Raw genomic sequence first — 14,109 nt, 5'->3', positions numbered from 1 at the left:
TGCGAAAACATTCCAGCGGCGATTCAGCGCTGTCAGAAGGCCTATACGCCGACCATAGAGGCACTAGATGCTAACAGAATGGTTTAATTCTGATAAAATGTACCTGGTTAGGTTTGCTCTGGTTACCATCTTGCAGGGAGATATTACTTTTGTTTTCCAAAAAGATCTTCACCAGAATAATTGCCTTAATCTACTACGGTAATTTATTTTGGGGGAGGAACTGGGGTGGATACAGTCCAGCTTTCTTGTAACGTGCACTTTGAGTGTATTTGTGTCGTAAACTTATGCCCGGAAATTGACTCGGAGTTAAACTTCGAAAGTAAATGGGCAGTTGGTATCCAACGTTGATATCGAGCCTTAACTTTAGGTAAGTTCTTCTACAAGGTTGATGAAGGTTTAAGGTGATGCAATACTTGTGCAGAATAAGGGTGCCAGACGATTCTTGACCACTAAAACAGGGCAGCCCTTTCCTCTCAAACATAGACAGGTTCACTCATCGTTGTGCAAAGCACACCGCAAGCCAGACGCACCCTCACGGGTTGCACTTCAACTCACATTACAATCTCCAATTGTAATGTGAGTGTCTCCGAACACAATTTTTCTGGATATGTATGTGATATTCAGTACTAAATGTATCGCTACTGCATGTTTTTCAACTTGCCCCACTTGTCTTGGCTTCTCAACGCCCGCAGCCCGTGTGATACGAATCACCCGTGGCGAGGGACGAAACCTGTACCGGTACTTAATTAATTGTCCCCCGCGGAGAAATTAGGATATATGCCTTTAATGAAGAAATACGGGGATCTCATGATCAAAGTTGATAATTTAGAGATGTCACTGCTGAAATTGTATCTGCAGATAGCCTCCACGATCGGGCGATGTTGCGGTCTGGGCTACAGTCGACCAATCCCCCCCACCCGCGTGCTGGATTTTTCCTATATGCAGAAAATAGCTTCGACGATATCAGCACGAGAGTTTTCAGCACTTGCGGGCTTTTTCAAACAATGCAAGTTTGCCCTTAATGATTTTGAGTAATTTCCTGTTCCTGCGAGTTTGGTTTATGGAAACATACTTATCTTCAAGTAAAGCCAAAAATTTTGTGAACCCTGGTTTTGGAAATGTCTTCTTCCTCCCTCCCACTAATCTTGAACATAATCCTTCAAATAGCCTAGGAATAAAAAGTAACAAAAGGAATTTTGAGTAAAGGCAGATATGGAAGATAAAAACACTGGACCCAATTTCACAAATACTTGCTTTAAGCACAAAATGCATGCTTTGCAAAGACAGGTTCACAGTTGAAATGTTCATATGTAACTATATAGTCTTGCTTGAGTCTTTCCGGGTGGTTTAAGTCCAGTGCATCAATGTACTGTAAATACTACCCACAAGCTTCCTGAGACTTCAGTGCCTGGGCCTTAAGATATATTAAATCTTACTGGGGGGTGCTTGAGGTTGCATTTTGAGACGGTAACCACTGTGAGAAGTCATAATTTCTCAAATCTATCATGGACATTGCAGAAACCTGTCGCAAATGTGTTTCATAAAGTGTTCATTTTGGCGCTGGTTATTAGCCGGAATTCCAAAAGTGACACAAGACCAAATTACAAAAAAGTGACTGATCTTTCCCTTTATACCCGCGATGCGCCATCCTACAGTCTCTGTCGAAAGCCAGGGTAATTCCGTCACGACGGGACCAACGTGCCCGATCTGTCCAATATCGGCTGATGTTTCAGCCCAACGTAATGTGTGATATGCTTCCGTTATGACGGATTAATTTCAGACTTGCCTCGGCGAAATGATGGGAACGGTGTCGCACAGATCGTTTTACGGTAAAAAGCCCCGAAGACCGCCTTCGTATGTGGTTTATAGCCATGCAGGCAACATCAAGACAAATAATGAAAGGACAATAAAGGGTGAACAAAAATCCACCTGACCTACCTGTGAAGACGGATATTTGCCATAATATACTAGGATGTATTTTGTCAAGTGTTCATGGAGTGGGCCTGCTTCATATTTTACGCATAAGATCAGATATTCAGTTCCAGTTGATAATTGAGACAGGGCCACGAACATTGGCAGAGTAGAGGGCGTATACCTTTCATTAAGAGATTGGTTCACATTTTCTCTTGAATGAAATAAAAACCAAAACAATTTACAGCTACAAAAAAAGACAAAACCAATTCACGTTATCTTATTTACTTTTTGTTTTCTTCAATACCCTCTCATAACGTGCGTGTGCTATGTTGCAGAGCTCTGCCGTTTCATCAGAGGGGGTGGGGTTGCGGCCTAGCTCCCTTTCAGCGGAGTGCTGGACAAGACTCCTTTCGTGTTTATATGCGATGACCGGAAGCGTTCCTTTGACACAAGAAGCTCATTCTAATCAGACATCCGGCACATTTCTCAAGATTTTGTAAATAAATACCTGATTTGTGAAGCGGCGTTGAAGCCCAAGGTGATAACGCCACATTGTGAAGATTTGGTACCCACCGGTAAACTGGAGTTAATAACAAATATGTCTGGCTGATCTTCTCACACTCAATTGCACTGCAGATATAAATTTTGATGCAGTTTTTGTCTAAAGTTTACCATCTTTCATAAAACAGAAAGAATTCAAGTGATAAAAAAGTAGTTTATTGTAAGTAATTGTTGGAATTATAAATTGAACCAAGTGCAAAGAAGGAAGTTGTGTTATTAAGTAGAAAAGAACTGTATTTGGCCTAGATAAGCTACTTGTTTGTCCTGTGTGTTTTAGAATTTTTCAGCGGACTTTCATAACCTCGCCCGTTAAAGGTAATACGCTACTCTGCGAAATATCTCCCACTGTCAAAATTACCCGATAAAGTGGCTTTAGTTAATGTCGGGACACCTGTAGAACTAGTTCACGGACCTAATATTTACAAAAAGCGCTAATGAGCGTATTTGCACAGTTTCTGAGTTGGTCTAGATCAAACATCTATAGGCGTCACAGATCGCGTCTACGTACAGTGAATGTGCTAAACCGTGGCGGAAAATGTTGAGAGTAACTCGGTTAAGCAAACTTTTGCGGTTTCACGGGTTGTCTGGGACGCCCTCTTTTTGTCAACTTTTCTTTGTTACAATTAGGCAGATTTTGTCCTTTTTAATTTAGTGGAAAGATAAGAGAAATAAAACATGGGAATTTAATAGCCATCTATGATGTTCAAGTTTAGAGCCTTTTCTATCCCCAAAACCGATGATCCTTTTAAATGTTGAGAATTTGCGAAGTTTTGTCTCTAAGGAGCAGTCTCTAAAATTTAGGCCTACATTTAAAATAAAAACAGATTCTCATGGATAAATTATTTTCAAATTGTATCTCCAAATCACCTTATCCCCCGATACCTTCTGAGTGTAAGATTAATCGACCAATACTCAAGGTGATCAGAAATTGGTTTAGTATCATGCTTTGTTTCAGGCTTGTGGTGACTGTTTCAGCACTTGTTTCTTCCATTTCTATTTCGCGCAGCAACCACTCGGTACACTGGATGTCTTTAAATGAGAATAAAGCAAGAGGGACAAACCTCTCTTTCTCTGATCGAGTGGGTTACAACCATATGTAGGTCGGGCATTCCTAATTAATCGGTAAGCAGGTTGATCATGCATTTCGGGGTGACAAAAGTGGAAACCATACTTACTTAGAACCAAAACTGCAGCCGCCCTGCAGCAGCTGCGCAATTGGATCTGTTGACTCTGATAAAGTCTATTTGGCAAGCAAACACAATTCACCGTCTAGTTTCTACTACTTCAATGGAAAGGCCGGTCCCTCCCCGGACATTACAGGGTAAATATTCCTTCCCAAAGCAGAACTTGGTAAATACTTGAGTCTGGTGAATGAATACTAATGAAAGGTAAGGCCATGCCAAGGTATAACACAACAATCATCTTAGAGGTGCTTTTTTTTTAATTTTACTATTTCATTGAAAATGAATGCACAAAATGTTAATGATCTGTCCGCGCATAATTATCACTGTGGGACGAAAGCATGTACTTCCAAGATGACTGTCAACTGTCATCTACCTTCTATTCCGTCATGTGAAGGTTACCCTTCAGCAATTTGTGTGTTAAAAAAAATCGGTATTTTTATTTTGTATGTGTGAAGAAACCCCGTTTATCGATAAAGTTGATACAATAATTGTTAAACTATTCCAACAATGCAACTGTCTTGTTGAATTTCAGGGATATGAGATCAATGTCTCCCACGGACAAAAGCAACTCAGGTGGACACAGGTCGAACTCAGATGGGGAAAAGAGTTTTTATCGTCAGTTCACAAAGGCAACACAATGGCATACTGTGGTCAAACCTTTTCTATATCGTGTCGCTTTCAGCACAATTCCGGAAGACAATTCAAATGGAGAAAATTGTTGTATAGTTATAATGCAAACGGATTTGAGAGATCACCGGCTGTGAGTTCCTGAGAAAGCTTTCGGCTTGTTCAAAAGTAATCCCAGTGGAGCGTGAAGCACCGACAAAGACTCAAGGTGAAGAGCCCACACAAAATCATAATATTAATTCGGCACAAAGGAGCCAGCCACCCAAAACCGGTGTTCACAGTACCACGACAGCGGCAGACATCAAAGAAGAGATGATAATGAATCCAAGATGACCTACAGTTTAATTGCGCAGAAAAACCGGCATCAGTGCCGCACCAGCGAGTTATGCAGGACTCCCCAACGGAAAGGAAGTACGGAGTGAGCAATGAGATCATTGTTGAGCTATCTGATGCCACCACAGACTGAGTATCGGGGTCCATTTTTCTTCCACGGATGACATCGCAATCAGATCTGGGGGACACGCAAAGGTTACCTATAAATAATGTCTTCTTCTTTTTGGATCGGAGACAGACTCCTAAAGTTAAGGAAATTAAAGTCGAGCGTTGTTAGCAGACTTTCTTATTTCATGCTTGGACTCACCACTCACCAAACTGTGTCATGAAGCACAGACATACCTTCGGATGAAAATCATACCAGACTCCCCGCTTAGTCGAGCGTTACGTTGGCTTAGACAGAGCAAACGGGTTCGTAATACTCCAGCGGAGATGGACACATTTTGGGCCCAGGCACTAAAGATAGTTCATGACTTTATAAGATCATTCGTTTCCATGTAGGCCTAACTGCAACTCTCTTGTTATCTGCTCCAGTTCTGTAAACTTGCTTTGTCTTGTACACCAGGCTAGTATTTGAAATGCGCGCGTCTTGTAGTTTTTGACCAAAAAGTTCAGTTTTAAGTCGATGTTTGCCTCTGGAACCCAAAAGAATAACATGTCATCAGAGTGTAGAACGCTAAAGGAATGTGGCGTATTTATTCCTGCTTCCACAAAGACGTTAACTGAAGCTACAGAATTATAAATTGCACATCAGTTTTCAAACATAGGAAAGAAAATTGTCATTAAACCAAAGAAGCTTTTAATCGGTTCTGTGATTTTGTTACTTTACATACCAAAACAATTCACGTTCGGGGCTTGTGGTTGTTACTGGAAAAGGCTTCTTTCTTCTTCTTTTTTTATAACATGCAAGATTAAATTTCAATTTATTCCCAAAGGCACATGCAATGTGTTGTTTTAATCCGATCCTTGTAAGTGCATTTTTGTGTGCCATTTGATCTTGCCGTCATTTCTTCATTTACAGGCGCATTAGTCTTAGCGCCTTTTTTTTATTGTGACGCGACTTTGCAAATTCTATGAGCAAAAGTGCGTGTGTCAAAAGACGCATCAGTGTTAGGGTACTAAAGTATTCTAGAATTTAGGATTTCTTATTGTCTTCAGCTTTTGTACTTTGGTGATACAGAAAGTGACTGTAGGCCAGTGAGCCAAATCTCCCCACCGACATTTTCAATGAGCCTTCTAGGGTTCACAATCTGAACCGGAAAAAGCCCTTAAATGAACACAGTCTTCCTGAAATAACATCACAGCAACAGCGCCCTCATTTGTCCAAAAAAGTAGAAAATTTGACATGTTTTAAAGAAGTCCTACTTACCGGAGACGAAGAAAATGGGATATCAAGTAATCACTGTACATTTACGAGGAGTGGAAAGTTCCAGAAAATGTGTTCCCTGTAAAATTCATATCATGCATGGGCTTTTTCAAAGCAAAAATATCAAATCAACCACTATGCTCTGCAGTGGCTTTACGACGGCAATGTTACAGTACTGTGGAACTAGCGAAAGTTTTCGATCATGAAGAAGGTGAAAATATCATAATAATATTACATCGATTCAAGAAGCCACTTTGGTCCGAATATCCATTTAACTTGCAAACGTACGCCATAATACGCATAAATCACTTGAGACGTGGAAAATGATGAAAATCGCCAGCTTTCAGGAACTATACCCCCCAACCACACGCGTCCGAGTCCTCAACACCTGTTCATGCTGTTCACCCAAATCTACATCTCCCCGTTCGGCTTTGTTGGCGACTAACAAGTTTTAGGATCCCATCCCTGCGGGGATTCTGTCCTGCCAATTTCGTAAAACGCTACACAAATCGCCGGGATTTAGGGGGTCTTTTCAAAAGCTGGGCGACGAGAAAATACACGGCCCGCGAGCTTTTTGGGGACAGTACTGCGGGCTCCGATGCCATTGATATTGTTGCGGTAATCCAGTCTACTCGTGGACCAGTTCCCTCTTTTCTTTATTTTCTTCATTCTGTGCTGACTCAATGGGTTGCGGATCACAGCTTTCACGGCGTGTGCAGATGGCTTGGGTATAGTCAACACAACTAATTCAATGGCCCTTGGATGCTATCGGAGCAAGAACAAAGCTATAGAAAAATCAATTACAATATTTTTGGTTGAAAAGGGTACAAAACACGAATATTTTCATTTATTTTATACTGATTCTTTCTTTTTCCATGGAAGTTGGCATTTACAATTGTTTGAAAGTCTGAAAGTAATGTAAGTGAATTTTAGTGCTCACTGGCGTAATGAAGATCTCCTTGTGCTGTCTCAATTTCAAGACAAAGGCAGACTCGTAAATTATCAGCTTCAATGTCCAGTATTCATCAAACTCAGGATAATATTCATAAATAGCTCCCATCATGCCGGCACTAAAAATTCAAGATCTCCCGAGGAAAGAAGCTTTCCCAATATTCCCTAAAAGACTCGAATGAGCTTTCCAGACATCTGCCAGAGGGACTCTTAGAAAGTTTATGGCATGTTTGGTGGCAGTCGGCCCGGCGCCGAACTCATCAAAAATACGGGTACATTGGACATGGTGGCTGCACGTCATCTTGGTAATACCATTCGCCTAAATTGATTTGTTCTTATTACTGTGTTGTTAATTGGGAACCAACCCTTAATTTACGGACCAGCGACTTTTCAGTCCGCTTAATTTGTTTCAGTGACACACCTAATGAAAATTGGGTACATCTATTCAAAAGGGGAACTAATAAAAGAAATAAAACAAAAACAGTAAATATAGAAACGGGTGAGTGCACTATGCATTTTAAGCGGGAAAAAATGTAAAGGGGGGGAACCCAGCGTCTTTTCGTTAATGGAGAAGTGGCTGGAAAATGTGACAGTACATTGATATGATCAAATAACTGTTCTCATTCCAGGGTGAGATTTGTAAGGATTTTTCATGATTTCAGGATTTTGTCATCAGGATCTTCTGGATTTCAGGATTTTTGAAACAACGATTAACCATCTGGCAAATCCTAAGGTTAGCTTAAAGGTGTTTTATTTACTAAAGTTGATAAAGGTTCATGCTTCCCGTTATGAGTTGGAAAAGCCACCTGCCTTGCTTCGTAGTCAAAAGATACATTCTTCCCGTTTTTAGAAGGAGGTGTGAGTTTCCAAGCGACCATCTCAATGGCATGGTTTGTTTTGTGCGTTCATCACGACACTGAATAATATCGTTCTCCTGGAAGCTTAGCTCTTCTCTACTTTTGGTTCGATTTTGCGGCATGAAACTATCGCCAAAAAGACCAAATATTTGTTAGGCCATGATCAGTGAGTAAAATCATCTTTTTGCGTTCAGAGCGTATAGAAAAAGTTTGTTTTAACCTGGCTTTTCGAGATATTGCTAAGAACGGAAATTTTTCGAAGGGGCCAAACTAGTTTTTTTGGGGGGGGGTTGGATTTTTTTTCATGTAACTTTTTATGGCCTCCTGTGGGGTTGTAATTATAGGGTATTGTTGGTATTCTTGGATATATGGGTATTGTTGTTGTTGTACTGTTTTTTTACACACTTTTAGGAGGATGGGAAATGAAATAAGCCCCAAAATAGCCTTTCTCTCGTTATTTTTCAAAGACAAATTTAGCTCCTTTTAGGGATCAAAAGCCCCCGGATCCACCCTTGGCTATTGCCCAATTTTATCTTTATTTGATATTTAATCTTATAACCATTGTCATTCTTGCCTTCACGCTGCCAATCCTGTCTTTGATTCGCCTCTGCTCAGTGTCCCTATTTCGGTGTGTAAAAGTGTTTTACAGGCTCGCTTCGTGCGTGTAATACAAGGGGGAGATAGGAATGGGTCTACGCGCAACCCCCGACTCTCTTACTGACTATCGCGCCTTTCCTCCCGCCAAGCAAAGGTGAGAGGGATACGTGCTCGTCGTGAGTGCTGCACAGGGCAGGTGTAGCTCCAACGCGCGATGTGGCCATGAGCACCAGCCGCTGAAAGCAGACCGGCTTCCTGAGTCAAAGGATGGCGGCTGAATAATTTAGGTTTACAGTAACAAGGGTCTCATTGGAAGCGATCCCCCTGCGTCCCAGTCCCCGTGGGAGGGAAGTGGGGATGATTAGGCCAAGTATAAATGCTGGGCATATATCATCAAAGCCTGCATCAGACCGGGCCATGATTTTTTCATAAAGATTCACTATTTTTGTGGAGTCGCGAGTCCGTAAGTACCGGTATTAAGCCTCTGACCTTGGAGAGCGTGATGAAACCGAATAGACCGTAACAGCATCAGATAGTGGTTCACTCCAACATATTTGCTATTCTAGGTTACCATAATTATCTACAAAAATCCCGCCATCTGCTAGTCGGACAGTGGTAGACAAGTCCATCAAGGGCACATGCACTTTCCGTATGGGATGATTAAAGTTAAGTTTGGTAAATGTAAATAGAGCGATACTCAGCCGTCACAATTAATGCCGTCTCTTGTTTAGGGCTTGCATTTTGATGACTGTAATTATCAGCAATGCTAATGAGTGTCCATGGATGGGAAGAACAAAATGATGTCTTCCACCTTTGATTACAAGTTTATATTGATGACAAATTGTGCATTGATCACCGAGGGGCGATCTAAACTCGAAAATAGATTCACCATAGGTCTATTGCCCTTTTCAAGAATCCACTGAAAAGGGTGAAAAATAATAAGGTACATAAGATAAATGCAACCCACCAAAGTTTCAACTTATGTCTGACTTCACCTGAGTGTCTAAAAGAATTCTTTTCGTACTTTTAGCCCCCACCCCCATCCTCTTGGAGCTAACCAGCCCTTGTAGCGGTCTTCCAGTGTCTTCGTCATGCCGTTTAATTAGTGCTTTTCTTTTTCTCTTAATTCGTTTCTCATCCTCAGAGTCAATATTGAAAGGTCGTTTTGACCATTTCAATTTGGCCTAATTAAATGACGACTGTTGAACGAGCAGTTCAAAATTTTGTCCCCTTAAAAAGGGAATTCGATTAACGAAATGACTACCAGTAAGAAACACCGATAAGCAAAAGACTATATGACCCTGACATCTCATAATAAGTGGTGCCTTCTCCCGATCCCATACAAGTGCCGCCACGTATACGTTATGCTGCTTTGTGATATTTTTTGGAATACTACCTCGACTCAAAGCGTTGAAATTTTTTTATTTAAGCCTGGGGACAGTTATGCGGTGTGAATGGGTATAATTTGTTCATGTTTAGTGATCTTCAAATGAGATGTTTTCAAACTATTTATATAGGGTAGTATGAAACACGGCATTCAACTTTAGACGATCTTAAACTTAAGCGTAAGCAGATTAATTTTACCAGCCACTCTTATCATTAGGGATAGGTTTCACCTTTGCGTCAAGCGTTGAAACCCATTTTTGCAATTAAAATTCAGGCTCAAAAATTATCTTACCACCAGAAAGGACGTGCACACTACCAATTTGTGGGCTTAAGAAATGTTCGTTCAGCGCAGAGTCGGGCAAACTGGAAGAAGGACGAGGCGTTACGACGGGCGGGGGGAAGCGGCAGTCCATGCCTCCAGATTCCAGCTTTTGAAATTTTGAAAAATGTCGCTTCCTGACCCGCGCACAAGCTACTGTTTATTTGGTTTCAGTGCCCCCTTGCATTATGTATACACCCTGGGTGCCCTCGGAAAGTTTGCCTACTTAAGCCACTGATAACTGGTCATTTTATTTGCCCACTTCTAAAAAACACTACGACAGATTCCAATAGTAGAATTCAATAAAAAATTGAATTTAGTTCCTCCAGTGCATACATTTTGTAGTTTGCCTTGGTAAGGCTGCCTTCGTAAGAAATTCGGCGGCCATTTCACCTCAGGACATACGATAGGCATGGTAAGATCTAGTAAGTCTAAAGTACTTAAGAAAATGGTTTCGTTCTCAGTCTGTGACATTCTCTCCGATATATTTCTACCTCTTATCCCTAAATATGACGATGACTGGCAGGCACCCTCTCTTTTTGAAAACTGCGAATCATTTTGCTGCAGTCATATCATTATCTTCTGGTGAAAGGGCCTGAAATGTCCCATTATCGTTTCCCTCATCCAATCCAATCAAGTGCATCATAAGATAAAGGAGATAACACAATGTAACGCGGTCCTTGGTTGGTTATCGGGCCTGTGGCATAGCTGGTTAAACAAACATAAGGCTGTTGTGATAGGCTCGTTCACGGAGGTTAAATGATCGAACAGCATCATTTCCCAATAAGTCAATTACATTTCTGTAATTGCAGACGACAGTTAAAGCAAGGCGCCATTTCCTGCACATTATGTTCACTCATGGACCGTGTTACAGCGCCATAACGATTTCGGCAGCGGGACAAGTCGGCGCGGCTGCCCTTGAAGAAGCCAGAAGCGCAATGCGTAAACGCCAGTCCGCCCGACCTGTCATCCTTACTTAACTTGGTGTCGGTATGAGAGGGGGCACTCACCGGGCCAACGACCGGGTATGAATGGCCCCACCTGATAAAGATCTCCGCTGGACCATGAACAGCCTGTTGGAAACTCCAAGCTCCCAGCTACCAAGCCACAAAAGCATTCACTCGAAAGTCTTGTCAAACTTTTACCACTTTTGTCCACGCAAATTGAGTAAACCGATTCCCAAACAAAATCAACCTTGCGTTTTGTCTTGATGGTAGGCAGCAAACCATTCGGGACTATTTTTGTTTTTTCGTACAAGTGAGATCGACGTGACTCTTTGAACTTGTTTTGAAAAGCTATTCAAATTCTGAGCACGATCACTTGGATCCCCATGGCTGATGATAGATCCGTTGTCTAATTGTAATTTTTCTGTCCGTTCAATTTTTCATAAATATTAGAGCCAATGCAATATATTCTTCACACCGTGTACCAAAAAAAACCCACTGGACCCCGCTAATATTTCGGATAGTTGAATAGGGTTTGCACGCAGCTTTAACTATTCAAAATACCCTATAAGCCTACAGAAGTTGCGAGAAGTTGTAATTTCAAAAACTCTAAACAGAGATTTCAGAAACACGTAAACCTGATTTTCTGAGCTGGAGTTCCATCTGTTTTGTCTTCATTTTTTGCCTCAATTTCATTTTCAAGCATCCATAGCGCGGTGTCAATCCCGTGACCATTACGACAAACGCTTTACCTTGAGACACCCGTACAAATATTTGATATGGTGCAATCAAGCTGAATTGACTTGTCAGACGACGGCAGAAAGTTGTCACACTTTAAGGTACAAACTATTCTATCATCAACGCTATTACGACGGCCGTAACTCCTATAAAGATAAATCATTATTTGATTCCACAGGTCGACTACACGACCCGTACTCCACACATGCCATCTGCAGTCCAGCCAAGGTTACCGTACGTCTCAGTATCAGCATGTCATGAGCGTACGCAAGGAGGAGATGTCCTCGCCTCAAGATTCATGAAATATGTCATCAGCCATAAATAGTTGGAAAGACGGGGGGGGGTCTACAAAGACTGGGTGGTTGACTGAGGGCGATTTATAGGCAGATGGCCTGAAAGTGCGGCAGTAAATTATGGTTTGTCGGACGAAAAGTGCGTGCGGAATGCAAGATGCGCTCACGTCTCCAGGAATCCCTGTCTACAGACACGCGCTCAAAATACTTGGCTAACTTGTTGACAACTTCCAGTCTGACTCTTAGCTCCATCATGTTTCGACCATCCGCCCTTAGTCTCAATAGCAGACTGTGGGGTGGTGCAGTTATGATTAGTATCGAAATAGTACTTTGGTTTTGATTTTCAAAGTTAGTGAGCCTATACTCTTCACCCACACGCTTCTCCTCTTTTGCGAACATTTTAGTATTTGTCCAAGACGAGTGAGTAAGACCATTAAATTTCAGTATAGGAAATTAATTTGTCCTCAAGTCCTCATTCTTAGTGGGTCGATGTTTCATGCGAATGCAAAGTGAAATTAGTGTCACGATTAAGCATTCGCAGTGATATTTAGTCCACTGTGACAAGTTTGCAAATTCCTCACAAACTGATGTAGGCCTAGGTGTCGAGAAAGTACTGGTCCTGGTCAAGATTATGGCAGACAGAGTTACAGCCGTTAAACGAATAATACTCAACTAAAACGTTTATTGTGCAATCCCAAGGAATTGACGAATGTTTAGCAACTGATTATGATGAATCGCAGATTTTGGGGGTACAAAGGGATCTATATTCCAATCAGCACACACTCCTTTGTCACTTGTTTTTTCGGGGGGGAGGATAAAATAACTATTTTCAGTCTTGTGTGATCAGCTGGATTTCACATGACGATGAATTTTTAATTTTTTTTTAGGATAACACTGACACCCTGAGGTAGATTAAACGATGCATGCTCGCACTATTGAGAATTTCAATCTTATTTATTCTCATTTTTACTGGCCATAATGCTTTGATGATCTGGTCTAATTTTCAACGGCATACAATTTAATTAGTGAATTTATTAGTTTCGCCGATTGTGAGTCAAAGCATAGTAAGGCTCTCTGTAATAAATTAAAGGCAACACGCATGGCCTTTCTCAGCTTTCCGACATTGTCCAGAATTTTGTCAGAAAAGTTAAAAACTGGAAATAATCTGACCAATCTCCAAGTCAAATATAAAAGCTCATGATTGGCTGTCATAAAGCTAACAATGACAGTCAAATGAAGCTAAAACCAACAAAAAAATGATCAAAACGTTGTTCATTTTATTTTGCCCGTCCTTCGGGTCATCATTTGGGTATTCAGTCCCAATTGAAAAATAACTTTAAATGGCGAAAAAGTGGGAAATTCACGCATGTGACTCATGGAAGTATACCGTTTCAACGACTGCCATTCCATGAATAATCCTAGAAAAGAACAAAAAAGATGTCGCTTATTTGACAGAAATTACTAGAAAAGGACATAACCCTATGCTAAAGAGTACTGGTCTACTTACTGGCGCCTGGGGGTGAACGAGGTTGTCGACGAACACGGTCAACGATATGTCATCCATACCCGACATCCAGAAATTACATCGACGGGAAAGACACGCTCTTGTGTAACACATAGCCCCAAATAATGAGAAGGTATCAGACAGAAGATGTAAGTCTAATTTGTAGCCGACCGCAGGAAGCATACCCAATGTCTTGTCGTTTACACCTTTGCGCGCGGTGTCACTTTGGAAAGTGTAATTTGAAAATTGCCCGCGTCCAAATTAATTACAATTTCAAATCTGACGCGTTCGAGCGCTCACAGGATCGCATGTGTATGTGGTATTCCCTCTACAGCAATGTTTCCTTCTCATTGCATCATTATAAGCATGATTGTAAATAACGCTTAACAATTTTAACAGGAACATCTAAAAGCTGAAAAATAAAAGATTCAAAATCAAATAATTCATTTCATGAATCTTTAAGAAAAGTCGATTATTATGCTTAATATACCATATAACTTCTTATTACGTGCATTTACAATCACTCTTTGACCCA

General features: G+C 41.2%; 1 protein-coding gene across 1 annotated transcript in view; it reads right to left on the bottom strand.

The window, feature by feature from the left end:
* The window catches only part of ubxn4 (UBX domain protein 4), a 69,145-nt gene extending 55,338 nt beyond the window's left edge, over positions 1–13,807 (bottom strand). Inside the window, exon 1 of the mRNA XM_022231394.2 lies at positions 13,578–13,807. The gene's annotated coding sequence lies outside the window, so the exon portion shown is untranslated. The remainder of the gene's footprint in view (positions 1–13,577) is intronic.
* Between the last annotated feature and the right edge of the window lie 302 nt (positions 13,808–14,109).

Source organism: Acanthaster planci, linkage group LG08, assembly GCF_054643075.1.
Source record: "Acanthaster planci isolate LZ-2023a linkage group LG08, COTS_SCS, whole genome shotgun sequence".
Classification (NCBI taxonomy): Eukaryota; Metazoa; Echinodermata; class Asteroidea; order Valvatida; family Acanthasteridae; genus Acanthaster; species Acanthaster planci.
Note: the sequence above shows the minus strand (reverse complement) of the source record. Positions and strands in the feature narration are given on the sequence as shown.